Genomic DNA, 16,893 nt, shown 5'->3' on the forward strand with positions numbered 1-16,893 from the left:
TTCCCAACAAAAGCCATGGGAAAGCCATATTATAATAAAATATTCCACATTAAATCCAGCTGAATGAATCAAAAGTTTTATTAAAATCGGTGATTATAGCTGAGGCTAATCCAGCCATACACAGTTTGGGGAATACAGACCATCTTCAGCGTTTCTAGTCTATTAGCCAGAATTTTGGCATATATCTTTATATCCACATCAAGTAGTAATATGGGTATATAACTGCATGGCTTTAACTTATCTTTCTGAGGCCTGGGGAAGAGACGAGACGAGAAGAGAAGAGAAGAGAAGAGACGAGACGAGACGAGACGAAAAGAGACAAGAAGAGAAGAGAAGAGAAGAGAAGGGAAGAGAGAAGAGAAGAGAAGAGATGAGAAGAGAAGAGACGAGAAGAGAAGAGAAGAGAAGGGAAGAGAAGAGAAGAGAAGAGAAGAGAAGAGACGAGAAGAGACGAGAAGAGAAAAGATGAGAAGAGAAGAGAAGAGAAGGGAAGAGAAGAGACAAGTAGAGAAGAGAAGAGAAGAGAAGAGAAGAGAAGAGAAGAGAAGAGAAGAGACGAGAAGAGACAAGTAGAGAAGAGAAGAGACGAGAAGAGACAAGTAGAGAAGAGAAGAGAAGAGAAGAGAAGGGAAGAGAAGGGAAGAGAAGAGAGAAGAGACGAGAAGAGACAAGTAGAGAAGAGAAGAGAAGGGAAGAGAAGAGAAGAGAAGAGAAGAGACGAGACGAGAAGAGAAGAGACGAGAAGAGAAGAGAAGGGAAGGGAAGAGAAGGGAAGAGAAGAGAAGAGACAAGTAGAGAAGAGAAGAGAAGAGAAGGGAAGAGAAGGGAAGAGAAGAGAAGAGAAGAGACGAGAAGAGACAAGTAGAGAAGAGAAGAGAAGAGAAGAGAAGAGAAGAGAAGAGAAGAGAAGAGAAGAGAAGAGAAGAGACGAGAAGAGACAAGTAGAGAAGAGAAGAGAAGAGAAGAGAAGAGAAGTGAAGAGAAGGGAAGAGAAGATAAGAGACAAGATGAAAAGAGACAAGAAGAGAAGAGAAGAGAAGGAAGAGAAGGAAGAGAAGAGAAGAGAAGAGAAGAGAAGAGAAGAGAAGAGAAGAGAAGAGAAGAGAAGAGACAAGTAGAGAAGAGAAGAGAAGGGAAGAGAAGGGAAGAGAAGAGAAGAGAAGAGACAAGATGAAAAGAGACAAGAAGAGAAGAGAAGAGAAGAGAAGAGAAGAGAAGAGAAGAGAAGAACTCTCTCTCTATGTGCCTCTGGATAAAACTTAACACAGAGATTCACTTTGATATAGGAATGATGTATTGGGGACAACAATGATTTCCCAAATATTTTATAAAAGCCTGTTATCAGGCCATCAAGGTCTTGGGCTTTGCTGGATGTTAGCAGATGTATAGTCCTAGTTATTTCATTTTTCTTGATAGGAGCTACCAGTTTTGATACTATATTATGCATTATCTTTTTTCAAATGCACACATCTAATCAAGGATTTCTAATGCTAATATCTGTTAGTTTTCGATTATCAGGTGGATGATATAGCTCCTGCACAAATGCTTTATTAATAACCAGTGGGTCTTCCATTAATATACCATTTTCATCATAAATATGGCAGATCTGTAATTCTGTAGCCCTCTCTTGACATGTTTCATATAATATATTTGGGGATTTAATACCTTGTACCTAATGGTATTCCTTATATTATTCTTATTCACTATGAATATAATTATATTGCAATGATTTACTGCAATCCTTTAAGCAGATTAAATTTTGATGTGCCTTTTTATCAGTGCAGTTACTTTTTTATATATCTGTTCCCATCTATTAATGACCTTAACCATGTCTTCAATCACCAAATGAGTCTTAAATTTATGTAAGCTGTTAGCACCACTGCCTAAGATTTGATTTCAACTTTACCTAGGTACTGCCCATATTATGTTTCACAGCTGAAAGGTTGCTGCAAAAGGAATCTATCCAAGTTCGCAGACATTCTGTTTGGTTCTAATTTTCTTGGGGGGGGGGGAATATATATATATATATATATATATATATATATATATATATATATATATATATTTTTTTTTTTAATACCTTTATTGAATTATCACTTATGACATAGGCAAACATTAATGTAAAAGAAAACAAACTATATAAACATTCAAAGTTATAAACATTATAGATGACATGTATTCTTCAGTACAGTTATCATTAATTCAACATAAAATAAAATGCTCACTTATTGCCTTCCCTTAAATCTCACTCCTCCTCCTCCAAAACATTATTCTGCATGTATTCTTCCCACAATTTCTAATTTTCCATGTCATTTGTTCTTACCCTTTTCTAATGATCCCACTTCCAGTTTTTTATCTCTGTTACAATATTCACTATTTCAAATATTGTTGGTTTAGACTTTGATTTCCATGTTCTAGTAATTGCTTTTCTTGTCAGCCACCAAAATTAAACTTAGCAAGGCCTTACTATGTTGAGGAAATTCAGATCCTGTATTCCAGCTCAGAAAATCACTTCCTTATTTGCATCAATTTGCTCACCCAATATTCTGACAGAGTGCTCTGTAAGGAATTGTTAAAGTCTGCCCAAAACATATGTTCCCATCACACCTCATACATTTGACATCTACCGTCGGGCTTCACAACACCCCTAGGTGGGCATTAATTACACATTAACACACACCCTGTCAGGCATTATTACTTGCTTGACAGGCCATGCTGTGGATTAAGTACTTTTTACTGAAACAGGACAGAAAGCTGGCCATGGCACAGTGGTCAATGTTTGCAGAGGTGGGGTGGGGTACAGTGATAGGTAGCAGCAGCAATTCCAGAGGTATAATGGTCATGGGAGGTAAATGTGGTATCTAAGGAGGTAGGTAGCAGGTCGGGGAGTTAGGGGTGGCAGTATCCAGTGTTGGAGTATGGCATCCATATGAAGAACATTGGCCAGGTTTCCTGTGTGACATTGCAGTGTTGAGGTTGGATGCATACTGTACACGAAATGGCGTAGTACTTTTGGAGTGTGTGTATAGGAACACCAATGTGCCTTCTCATGTGGGAGCCAATAGATGGATTTTTTCCATGACCCCAGGAATACACAGCCAGGTGTTTCACTAAGTAGAGAGAAGATGGGTTAGAAATGTTATGGAACTGTGGAAATCAGTGCAGCTGGCCCAGTGGAGCATTCCTGCTATGGAGCCAGATAAACCCTGGCCATGACCATGAGATTGGTCATATGGAGGTGTTCAGGCTGCCATGATCAGGGGTTAAATTTGCCAGCATCTTTATGGATGCACCGATGAATGCATTTGGCCCAACAGTGCCTTCAACAGGCATGTTTGCTCCAGGTCCCTGTATACCTGTCACTCTGTATGCTCTGCAGTTTGTCCTAGTGGTTGTATATCCTCAAAGTGACCACAGATTATGCTCCCCATTTCTGCCATGGTATGTATGTAGTGGATGTCTGTGCCTGGATCACTGATCTGCACACCTATTGATAGACACCAAGTTTGATGCCCAAATTAGGGAATGATTTAGAGTTATGGAGGTGATGACCACCTATCTGCCTCTCCCCATGGTGAGTGCACACACAGCCCAGGTAGTATGACTGATATATACCATCTGCGGTGGTGATTCCTGTGTAGCTTGGGAGGAGCTGACATGGACAGAAGGTCCAGCACAAAACATAAGGTATTCCAGAACACTGGCCTACCACTCCTCCATCACCTCATATGTAGGGAATGTGAGCATGTCCTCAAATTGTAATAATTCTGACTGTGTTACTGTAACATCTGACTGTGCCTTGTGCATGATGCCATCATCATGAGCCACAGGTGACCTGCTTAGCTCAGATACATGCCCATCTGCTGTACTGGTCTTTCCATCATTGGAACCTGTGAAACCATAAAGATAGCATCACTTTGGTAGTGCTGGAACATACGCTTCACCACCCCCAACCTGTGACACACAGACTGGTACAGGCCACTTATGTGAATAGCATATCAGCACATACATACCTTGTGGTATAGGTTGTCACAGCTGCAGTCCAAGTGTACTCAGAGAAAAAAGATATGTAGTTGTTCTGTTGAATAATCCCTTCACACCAATTGATCAGTATACAACTTGAAATGTATATGCTACTACTAACTTGGTACATCCCCTACAGCCACACAGGCAGTTCTCACCAGCCCATCTCCAAAATCCAAGCCACCACCAGATGTGAGGTGTGTTTACCTCCCCTGGGTAGGGTTAATAAAAACTCTTTCACCTTTGGAAAATGATTTTGTATTGGTGGCCCACCTCCCATGGTGGACCTGCCCTGGGTGATGTTATGTGTCTGTATCTTAGCATGCAGTGTCATATCCAGGAAGCACATATTCTGTTTTTCTATTGTTTTTCATGAATTGTTTTTTATGAACAATACTGATGTCCTGTTCAATTCCCTACCACACCTGCTCCCTACAGTCTTGCCAGTTTTACCTTTTCCAAGGTAAGCATGCCCTTGTATATGTAGGGCCAGCAGCAACACCTCTGTCTCCAGGATGGCATACTTTTCCAGCTCTTGCTAGTCTCTTGGGCCTATGTGTACTTCTGTGGGTTACACATATGGGTCAGTGTTCATGTATGAGTATCCTTGTAAGACCCTGATATCTCAGTAATGTCCAACTGACCTCATTTGGTGGCCACATACCTGTCAGTTATTGTGTTGTGACCATTCACACCCTGTCTCATACTAACAGCAGCAGTAGATATGCTACCACTGCCCATCACCTTGCAGCTCTGTGCTGATGGCCAGTAGTACTATGCACATCCTGTGCCTTTCATCTCCCTCTCTACACATGGCTGTGCCATGACTTACATATAGGAGCCATTGCTTCCATGTGGCATGTCTTTCAGACTGCATACTTAGGCTTCATTATGACCCCTATATTGGACAGTAACCTGACATGTCCTTGTACTATGTTCTCTGTCAGAGAGAAGCCACTCCAAACAACTTGACAGTAACCTGTTGTGCCCTTGTTCTCTAGTCTAGCAGAACAAGTCCCCCAGCTGTTCAGTAACATTTCAAGCCCTTATGGCTATTTTGTACTAGGGTAAGCCCCCTACAATTGCTGGATGATAATCTGTTAAGCCCTTGTGCAATGTTCTATGTTAGTAAGAGCCCCCACAGTTGGACACTAATCTGCCATGCCCTTGTGCTATGTTCTATGTTAGTAAGAGCCCCCACAGCTGGACACTAATCTGCCATGCCCTTGTGCTATGCTACCCCATTTACTGTTTTCTTTCTGTTCCTGTTTCTGCCATCCACCATGGATGCTCAGTGTAGTACTGAGGTATGTTATCAGTTGTCATATCTTCTATCACTATGCCATTATTGTAGTGCAAATTCTGCTCTAACAAAGTCCTATTCATGACTTGCTCAACTTAATGTGAACATGGTAACCAATCATGTTTTACCTTGTAGCACAACAGCTATGAGAATGAGTTCACTTGGCATGTTTGTCAGTGAATCACTGCCATAGTGTGTTGCACTATCACTCCCACACAGCACTAGCATATTCATCCCTTTCCATTCTTGGGCTAGGATGATGTACACACTATGGTCATGTAGGGATACTGTTAAGTCCATAGCGTTGTCACTGTGTACTACAGATGCTATTCGTAATACACCATTGCTGCTCAGAGACATGAATTGCATGATGACCATAACATGTGGCTATGTGCATGGGGTGCTCTGAATTATAACCTACTGAGTGGATATGGCCTTTTTAGACACTGCTTTCAGTAAGATTTTTCTGTTTCTGCTCCACAGGGAGTATCAGGAACACCTGCTTGTCCTTTGAGATGGCCCATTTTGTAAGACCGATGCCCAACACCAGCCTGCCAGGGCAGTGAGTGATGCTACAGGCATCCCTCAATCTGGTGTGCAGTACATGCATCAGTATAATGACATGTGAAGATGCCACTCTGATCTGCTCTGCTAGTAGGAGGCATAGGTTAGGGAGACTGAGCAAACACTTTACAGTAATTACTACATATGGATATTTGCAATGCATTTTCAGGCTGTCTGTTGGTTTCCATGCCATTGGTTAACAGGAGCATATTTTACAGAATTGTCTGTGTTTTCTTTCACGGTAGCCAAGGGGACTGAATTCAAAAGGAAAGCCTGTACATGGAGGTCTGACAGGTTACCCAGGTGGTGGCCGGTCTTTGTGAGGGAGACATGGAGGACTTACTGGTGGCCTCTGTGGCCAGCTCTAACGATGTGGGGGCAGAGTCTTCTCATCTGATAGTGGCTTAGAAGGGTCCCCCTTTAGTCACTTGGCAACATTTGCTATGGCTGATCACATCTGAGGTGCATTAGCAGCTGGAGTCCCACACTGGAACTATTGACCCAAGTAGTGCAGCTAATACAATCATGTGAACAGACAGTCTTGACAATTGAGCTAACAGGGTAGAGCCTGTCAATGATCTCAAAGCCATTCACACTACAGAGATGACTGACATCTGGATGGATTTTCCCCTGGGCCAGTCAGGCAGGACCTCTGTATTCCACCCATTTTCTCATCATGGTGTTCCCCTTCCTTATGTATCACACACCATATCAGGTTGGGAGCCTAGTCTTTCCCATCATCTGTTTTTCTCCCTCTAATATTGTTTCATGTTTTTTTGTGTCCATACCAGCCCTGTCTGTTGCTGTCTGTATTTTATGTCTGTGTCTGTCCCCTCTACTTCCTTATTCCCTTTTCCTTCTTATGCAAGCTCCTTATTTCAGTCCCCATCTATCCTTCTTCAGAAAAGTAAAAGAGTACTTGTGTCACAAAAATGTTCTTCCTCCCTCATCTATCGTTTCTTCTGGTTACCTTTGTTTGTGTTCCTTTGTTTGCACTTATCCAGTTTCTGCCTTTATCTCCACGTTTCTGACCTATTTATATCATGAAATGAGTTGGCACTTTGCTGTGCTGCCCTCTGTGGACTGCCTACAGGGCCTGTTTTGCAGCTTTAGGGTGTTTCATTGTTCATGTGATCATGCATACCCTCAAGCACACCACCTTAGTACGCTTAGTACATTGGTCATGTGACTGCCCATAACACTGCCATTTCACTCAGTTGCATGACTGCTGCCAGTAATGTGGATGCTTTAATTTACTATGTAGCTTTATTCCCAAAATACCAGCACTATGTTGATTCTAATGCATTTATAAGCAGCTGCAGTATTGTACTATGATATCTCCTGATGATTAACTGGGATATTGCTAATCTTTCTGAATAACTGTCAACATTTTAGAAATTGTGCATTTCTGAATATATTTCTAGGTGTAAAATGGAACAAAAGCACTGCAATTATTCTTTGTTGGAATTGGTACCATCATTTCAGAGTGTTTATTTTTTCATTTGTTTTATTGTTTAAAGGTTGCAGTGTACATGTAATTCTATGGCTGAGTTTTTATTTGTGGTATCTGTTTTATATGTATATATATATATATATATATATATATATATATATATATATATATATATATACATAGGTTACCTATTATATTCTCGAAGGCCGACAATGTTGAATTCGACATTGTTGACATGAGAACAGCAAAAGTGCAGAACGTTGAACGGGTAAACGGAAATCTCCGTAAGGAGAGATTTCCATTTACTTCAATGTAGTGCGGTCTTGGGGTTGGTATATTTAAGTAGTGGGGGGTGTGGTGGGGGCAGCCCCCCATATGGGGGTGCACCCTTTAGATTTTCTTTTTTTTTTTTTGTGAACATTTGAAATTTTAATGGTTCGATCACTAAAGGTTGACCTTTAGTGATTCGAACCATTAAACTTCTGATGTTCTAATATAGACCCATATACACATATATATATATATATATATATATATATATATATATATATATATATATATATATGGCTCCCCTTTATAATCATGAAATACTGTTTTGTAGTGTGGGTGTTGTGGTTTATGTGTGGTGTGGTATATTTCGCAATCATAAAGGCAAATTTTTAAAATGATGAAAGTGCATAATCGCGAATTCGAATATTTCAAATTCGTGGTTATGGCTTTATGTTACGTGACGTGCGCTGTTTGGTTTGGATGTTATTCAGTGTAGTGTATGGATTTACATGGAATCTCAGGTAAGTTAGTGTTTTGTAATTGTTTTGGGTGGGAGTTTGAGTGTATGTGAGATTGTTTGTAAGTTGTATCTGTGCGTTAGGGTAGGAAGGTGAACGCATGAATGTGTAATTTTTGGATGTGTTGGTGTTTGTCTATGTGTGATATGTGTGTGTGTGTGTGTGTGTGTGTGTGTGTGTGTGTGTGTGTGTGTGTGTGTGTGTGTGTGTGTGTGCGTGTGTGTGTGTGTGTGAGGGACTGTCGAATGTCTTTATGTGAGTGTACTGTCTTTTACTACTTGTGCTATCTTGGAGTTAGTATATATAAGTAGGGGTGGTGTTGGGGATGCAGCCCCTCACATGGGAGGTGCAGGGGGGCTTATCCCCCTGCTTATGTGTAGTGTAGGTATCTGGATGTGTGATGTTTTGTTTTTGTGTGTTTATTTGTTTTGTAGTGTGGGTGTTGTGGTTTATGTGTGGTGTGGTGTAAGCTGTGTGTTCGGGATTTGTAGTTCGAGATTTCAGTATTTTGCGATTATAAAGGGGAACCATATATATATATATATATATATATATATATATATATATGTATATATATATATATATATATATATATATATATATATATATATGTATACATATATATATATATATATATATATATATATATATATATATGTATATATATATATATATTTAAAGTAGATGCCCACTTCAGCGAAAGTGCACTTTCGCTAAAGTCTAGTCGCTGGATCGGCTGACTAAAAAAAAAAGAAACAAAAAAAAAATCTTTTGCAGAAGTGCAAGCCCCCCTGCACCCCCCATTTTGCCCGCCTCCCTACCCTACTTAAATATACCAACTCCAAGATCACACTACAGTGAGGAAAAAGGAATATCCCATTCTGCGCTGTATTGTGATCTCCATACTCTGTTTTCAAAGTTTCAGTACTTCAAACAAGTGGTCTCGCATAAGTGGGTTTTGAAGTACTGAAATTTTGACCAACAGAAGTAGACCTATATAATGTATTATTTTTTCCTTGGATTCACACAGATCAGAGTTCATAATGCATTAGTGGAGTTTTGAGTTTTCTTAAAATAAAAATAAATAAATAAAGTTGGCTTTTGAAACCTCCTCCTACCATTTTAGAGGTGGTGGAAATGACGTTTCTATCAGGGCTGTTTGGGCTGCTGAATGAAGCAATGAGCAGCTGTTTCAGTATTGGCTCTGGTTGTGTCACATGACTAATGCCTGAGGCAGCTTAACATAGAGTGAAGGAAGTGAAAGTGTATTGTGGATGGAGTAAGGCTGTGAAGCATGAGTGTGGGAATTAAAACACTTTTCTTTGTACTGAAACAGCTCCACTCCATCAGAATAATTAGAAACATAGATACACCTCTATACATACAACACTCTTACACCTATAGTTTACTCAGCAACTACATACCAACTCTCAAGAACCAGCTTTAACTACTTCATCATTATGATCTCTAAACTTTCCACCTTCTCCACTCTGCTTTTACTTCTCCTCAACATATCCTATATCTACTACCTCACCCAGACCAATCATATTCATCACTCACAATCCTTTCATGTAACCAACCATCTCAACTCACCTACCTCAAACTCTCACACCATAATATCTCCCCACATATACGATATAAGCAACCATCTATTTTTCCCTTATAAACTTATCACTCTTCATAAACATTCTACCACCAAAGCAACTAACAAACCCCTCATCACCATAATAAAGCCTAACCCATATTCTAAACAGTCCAAATATCTATCCAACCCAATCCTATATCTAATTACTACACTATTATCCGGAGATATTCACCCTAATCCTGGTCCCACCACCTCATCCACTACAGACAAGTCCATACTATTCACCTCCCTAAACTCCCAAAGTATAGTGAATAAAATCGCAAACCTCCATGCCTGGCTCACACACACAACAAATCAGACTTTCTATCCATCTCTGAAACTTGGTTAAAACCCCACATAAAAGACTCTGAGATAACACCACCCAACTACTCAATCATAAGAAAAGACAGAACCCATAAAAAAGGAGGTGGAGTAGCTCTCCTATACTCATCTTCCTTATCAGTTACTCCATATAACAAACCTATTCCCCAATTCAATAATGCTGAATTACTCCTAGCATTATTTCAGGTTAATATACACAAACACATATGTATAGCCACCCTTTACATTCCCCCCAGTGATAATATTACTACACTCGAAGACATCCTGTTCTGACTATCCACTAACATTGCTAATGAAATAATAATCCTGGGAGACATGAACATCAATTGGTCCTCCATTCAATCTCCCACAAACCCTCTTAACAGCAACCTTTATATCTTCTCACAGCTAATCAACTCCACAACCCACCCCTCAAAAAACCTATCCAGTGGCAGTATTTTAGACTGGATTTTAGTCTCCTACCCTCATTATTTCTCTAATAATGGTACACTTCCAGAACCTCTTAGCGATCACCTACCCACATTCACACACCGACTCCCTTCACCCATACACCAAACACATAATTATATTACTACTCGCAAACAAAAAAACTTCAACCCTATAACCTTCTCGGACTCCTTAAAAGCTATTAATTGGAACATTCTAAAAACTCTACCTTTAGATAATGCCGTTGCCCACTTTAACTCAACCTTCTTAAACCTTCTCGACTACCATGCTCCTCTACGGAATAAGCGAATAAAAATCAAAACTGCCCCTTGGCTATCCAAAAGGACTCTAGTCACCATGCAACGCAGAAACAAAGTCTGGGCACTCTACCACAAAAATAAGTCTCCCCTCATTCATAACGAATATAAAACACTTAGAAATAAAGTCAAAAAGTTTATTATCACTGACCGACAAAATTACTTCTCCATACTCCAAACAGCAATAAAACAAACCCTCAGAAATTCTGGAAAGGAGTCGCCACCCTTATCAATCCGGGCAAAACTGATAACCCCAGCCCAGACCCCAGTGCTCCCGACATAGATTTGGCCACACAATTTAACTCTTTCTTCATAAATTCTATTTCTAAATTAACCTCAACATTCTCTGACAACAGCACTCCTTCCATTTCACCCTCAACTTCCTCTACTAACACTTCTACCTGCACTCCTACTATTACACTCTCTTCTTCTCCACTATCAACACTCTCTAATACCCTCCCTACCCCTTCCTCTCCTTTTTCTTTCAAACCTATACCCATATCCACCATAAAAAACTCCTTCAAAAAATTAAGCCAGGATCTAATGTCCCTGACAACATCCCATCATACTTTCTTAGCATAGCTGTGAAAGCCATTGCCTACCCTATTAGTATCCTAATAAACCGCTCTATCCAAGAAAGCATAGTACCCCAAATCTGGAAAAAATCTTTCATCATACCCTTACATAAAGGTGGTAATAATAACAATACAGCTAATTTCCGACCCATCACTATCCTATCTCCCATTTCTAAACTCCTAGAAAAATGGATCCAACTACAACTCCTACCATATCTCATAGGCAATCACCTACTAACTCCAACACAGCATGGTTTTAGGCCTGGTCATAGCACTATGACAGCCCTCCTCTCCTTCCTGGAAACTGTAAACAAAGCCTGAGACTCTGGTCATATTGTCTCTACCCTCCTACTTGACCTTTCTAAGGCCTTTGACACTATCTCTCACAAACTTCTTCTAACTAAACTCTCTCAGCTTAACCTATCTTCTTCTTCTCTGAACTGGTTCTCCAGTTATTTATCTAATAGATATCAATCAGTAAAATGGAAAAAAGCCTCCTTTTCTTTCCTTGCTACCCCAACTGGAGTTCCTCAAGGTTCCATACTAGGTCCTCTCCTCTTTAATATATTCATAAATGACTTCCGCAATTCTATTCCTTTCTCAAATATCATCCAATATGCAGATGATTCAACTATTATCTGTTCTGCCACATCCCTCCCCACACTGCAAAAACTTACACAAGATGCATTCTCAATCACAGAACAATGGATGAAAAGAAATCACCTAGCACTAAATGCCTCTAAAACCAAATTAATGGTATTCACTCCCTCTAAAGTCACCTCCATCAATACAAACACTTTCTATATCACTAGTAATAACAACACATCTCTTGAACTGGTGTCTGAGACTAAATTACTTGGGGTCCAAATTGATAGTAAGCTTAAATTCAACTCCCACCTACAACTAAATATCAAAAAAACCCATCAAAAATTAGGTATGCTCTATCGACAAAATCGTTACCTCACACCCTCCACCAAAATCACTCTCTCTACCTCACTTCTTATCCCCTCCCTTCTTTACGGAGCCCCACTCTTAACTAATCTACAATCTTCCCTTAAAACACAACTTTCCTCATGTTACAACAAAATTGCCAAATTCGCTACTAGCCACAAATCATCTAGCCACCACTGTTCTTCTCTCCACAAACTAAAATGGCTAGAACTTTCCAATCATCTCACCTACACTCAACTGACTCTAGCACATAAACTCATTTTCAACCCCCTTCTCTGTCCATCCCTTTCCTCTGCCTTTAAAATGCACCTACCCAACAGAGTACTAAGATCTAACAACCAAAATATAATAGACATTATTGTTGTCACATCACAGGCTTGTGTGCCCTTCAGTTTTTCTTGTAAGAAATGTCATTTCACTTATTTTGCTCCTGGACTTCTAGAAATACCCTTATTTGATCTTCTCTGACAGACTGGCCAATCTATGTGAAATATTTTTTTGTTTTAACTGATTGCACACTGCAGTGGGCAATATCTCTGATGCAAACAATTTTTAAAGCAGAACCAGCTGAAATGGAATGATAAAACATAATTAAGAGAAATAAGTGCATATATGCTGCTGACTCTGTATGGAGTACATGAAGCAAAATGGGTGCTGGGCAATGCACCAGTATCTGCTGATTAAGTGTAACTGTACTATGGAGTAATTCTAAAATATGAGTTTTGCATTTAGTTTTCCTTCATTATTACTCGTTAGCTCTGGAGTACAACAAGGAGAAGCAGGTCCACTTTATATTAGAGGTAATCACATTACTGATTTTGAGAATAGCTTGATTAATCAAAGTACAGCTTAATGCTCAGCACTGGGCAGAACAGTTTCAATGAAAAGTATCTGTAACCTCTCACACAATTTATCTCTTTCCAAATTATGAGAGGATCTTATACAGACAAATGAATGGTGCAAACGTCACGGACTAAAACTCAATGCCAAGAAGTACATTATAGTATTTTTTGGGAAAACTGCCACCCAGGCTAATTACTCCATTGATAAGGCACCCCTTAGAGTTGACCCTGTAGTCAGGGATATGGGAACATACATAGACAGTAATCTGGCCTTTGACCAACATGTGGGCAGGGTAGAAAGAAAATCATTCTGTGTTGCCCAACTTATATTTAAGGGCATGGCATCCAGATCCAAGGAAGTCATAATACCAGTTTATTTGGTCCTTATCAGACCCATCACTGAGTATTAATGCCCCCTTTGGCATGTACCTGACCAAACAATGCAATGTGTCAAATGCCTGCAAAGGTTCCTTACCAGGAGAATCCAAGATAAAAACACATTGTCCTCTATAGAGCACCTTAAAGCCCCATCTCTATACTGCCACCTGCAAGTTACTGAGAGATGATGTATGCCTGGCATACAAGGCATCCTCTAATCCAGCTGTGATGGACCTTTTGCACATCTGCAAAATGAACATCATTAGAACCACTACATCCAAGTCTTTAAAATTTTGCTTCTGACATAAATAAGGCATGTTGGTTAGACAGATATATGTCTCAGAGGAATCCCATGCTTTGGAACAGGCTCCTCATTCATGTGAAGCAAAATCCATCCTTATGCACAAATATCTTGTACAGTGAAATAAATGCTCTGCATATTTAAAGTTAACAGCTGATAACTCTGGTGATCTGTGTTCCTCGTGTCAAAAGTTTGATGATTTGCTTACCATTCTTAGAAGTAAATCTAGATTTAATGATGATGATTGCACTTGTGCAATTGGCATGGCTTGGAGAACTGTTGTATCATATATTAATGAATGGACTGATGAAATAAATAATGTTAGGCATAGAACAAATATAACAGATTTAGGAAATGATGCATCTATTGTCTGCGAAGATCATTCAACCCCTATGAAACAAGACGATACTCCTGACAACTCTGGATTTCCGGATGCAAGTATTCAGCAATCTGAGGATCCGGTTTGTTTAGAAGGAAACAAAAAAAGAAAGAAAGGAAGAAGTTCTCAACAAACAACAAGGAAGAAAAAGAAACTGATTAATGACTGTAAAGGAAAGAGAATACATAGTAAAAAGGATTCTGCTTTGTTATGTAACACACTGGTGACAGGGAATGAAGATACCTGTCTATCAGAAAACCCTCAGTCTACAGAAAAAGGCATCACCTTTCCAATGGAAAAGGTAGAAAAAAGAGGAAAGGGGCAGGTGAAATGGAAGAAATAATAACTGAACATGGAAGGATTGAAGAACATTACTGTAAGAAAAAAGAAGAGAAAGACAGATGTTGACTACATGGCTCAAGCTGTGGATTTACAACACCAGGTGGATGGGAATACACAATGAAAACAGCAGGATTAATAAGACTAATAGTCATGAAGATATATCCTTTGTAACAATTGCTAGAACAGATATTACTGTATTAGAAGCTGAAGATTCTTCAGAGCTAGCTAGCAAATATATTCTTGTAATTGGAGATTCAATTATTAGAGGAACTGATACTTATAGTTGCAGAGAAGATAATGAACATCGAATAGTGTTATGCTTGCCAGGAGCAAAAATAGAACATGTGAGACAAGCCATGGAATGTCTTAATGTAAGGAAGTATGGATCCATTTTTATTCATGTTGGTACAAATGATGTCATCCTCAAGGATTCTCTGACTGTTAATAGGGTACTGATAGCCCTCTTAGATAGTATAGCTTGTACTGGTGTTAGAGCATATTTTTCACAAATCATCTATAGAAAGGATAGTCTGGTTACTGTGAACGAAAAGAGTTTTTGGGTAAATACCTACATGGAAAAAATGTCCTGTTTTAAAAAAATGGAAATGTGTTTTTTTGGGAACACGTGTTCAGACAGGATAGCGTGCATTTGTCAAGATCAGGGAAGAGAATTTTTGCAGCTGATATTTTGCAATATTTGACAATATTTGACAAACACTAGGCAGGATTTTTGCCAGGTTGAAAATTTTACAATTCACAGACAGCAATATTTGATGCATCTCTGATGGTTGTTAATGCTAGGAACCTTAATAATAGTTTTTTTATTGGAAAATTTGCAGCTTTCCCACAAGACAGATGTTGTTATTGTTTGTGAAACATGGCTAAGGAACAATGACTGGAAACCAGTTCTGTCAGGGTATAAATGTTTTTACTATAACAGACATTCTATCAAAAATCAGGTGGAGGTGTTATGATAGGAATTAAAGATAATTATGACACCTGTGATTATTACATGCTCAATGATAACACCAATACTATAGACTGTGTAACTGTGACAATAAAGACAACCCTGTAACATATAACAATTGTTGGAGTGTATAGACCACCAAAGCCCTTACTTGTTTAGATTATCTTTTAGACCTTTTTCATCTGAGATGTTCTATAGCCTATATGCAGACAACCTGAAATTGTGTAAACTGATTACATGTGTTACAGATAAGGCATGTCTGCAAAATAACTTGACTAAATTGACCATTTGGGCACAGGAAAATAATATGCTGATAAATACATCAAAAACTAAGATATGAGATTTGGGAGACATAAATTGAAAGGTGAATATTTAATATGGTACACAGTGATTGAAACTGTAGACTCATTTAAGGTCCTGGGTATATGGAGAGATTCAGCTATGCGTTTTTCTAATTATATCATCCAATTGGTTAATTATAGTTATAGAACTATAGGTTGTATAAAAAGATTTATAAAGTTTAGGAAATCAAAAATTATAAAGTCATTGTTAGTTACATTAGACCCAAACCTGAGTATGGAATAACAATATGGAAACCCTATAAGAAGACAAGCATGAGTAAACTGGAAAGAGTACAGAGGAAATATACCAAGGGCATCCATGGATGTGAAAATTTAAGTTATTATGAAAGACTAAAATATCTGATCTTGTACAGTGTCTCTTACAGATATCTAAGAGGAGATTTTATTCAGGTATATAGGGAATTTAGGGACAACAACCTCTGGGAATGTTTGGGGTTATCAACAAGTACTAGAGAATCATCAGACAACCTGTGTAGGAGATTCTATAGGAATGAGAAGTGTACTAATTGGTTCTCTGACAGAGTAGCTGATGCATGGAACAGACTACCAAATTACATTAAAGCAAGTACTAGTTTAGATATTTTAAGAACAGCCTGGAGACTTATTATGGGAACAAGTGTTTTGGTATATTGGCAAGCTGTATGTATGTATCCTTAACATTATTTACATGTAACCTTGGCCAATGGATGGGAAATTAGAAATTCACCCTGTGTTTGGCCCCCACTGGTCCCCATGTGTCTGGCAGAAAGAGGCAGACAGTGATGCATAAAGTAACCTTTCCCCTCCACTGTCACACAGCCTCCAGAAACTTCCTAACTAACATATCACCTCCTAATAAATTCCCATGATACACAGTGACACATTTGGGTTGGATTGTTTGACTAGACTTATAAAAGCGTTGGTGGCTGTTAATCTAGTATGTACCTATGAACCTATAAACCTATAAATGTACAAAG

This window comes from Protopterus annectens, chromosome 17.part0, assembly GCF_019279795.1.
Source record: "Protopterus annectens isolate FY-2018-M chromosome 17.part0, PAN1.0, whole genome shotgun sequence".
Classification (NCBI taxonomy): Eukaryota; Metazoa; Chordata; order Ceratodontiformes; family Protopteridae; genus Protopterus; species Protopterus annectens.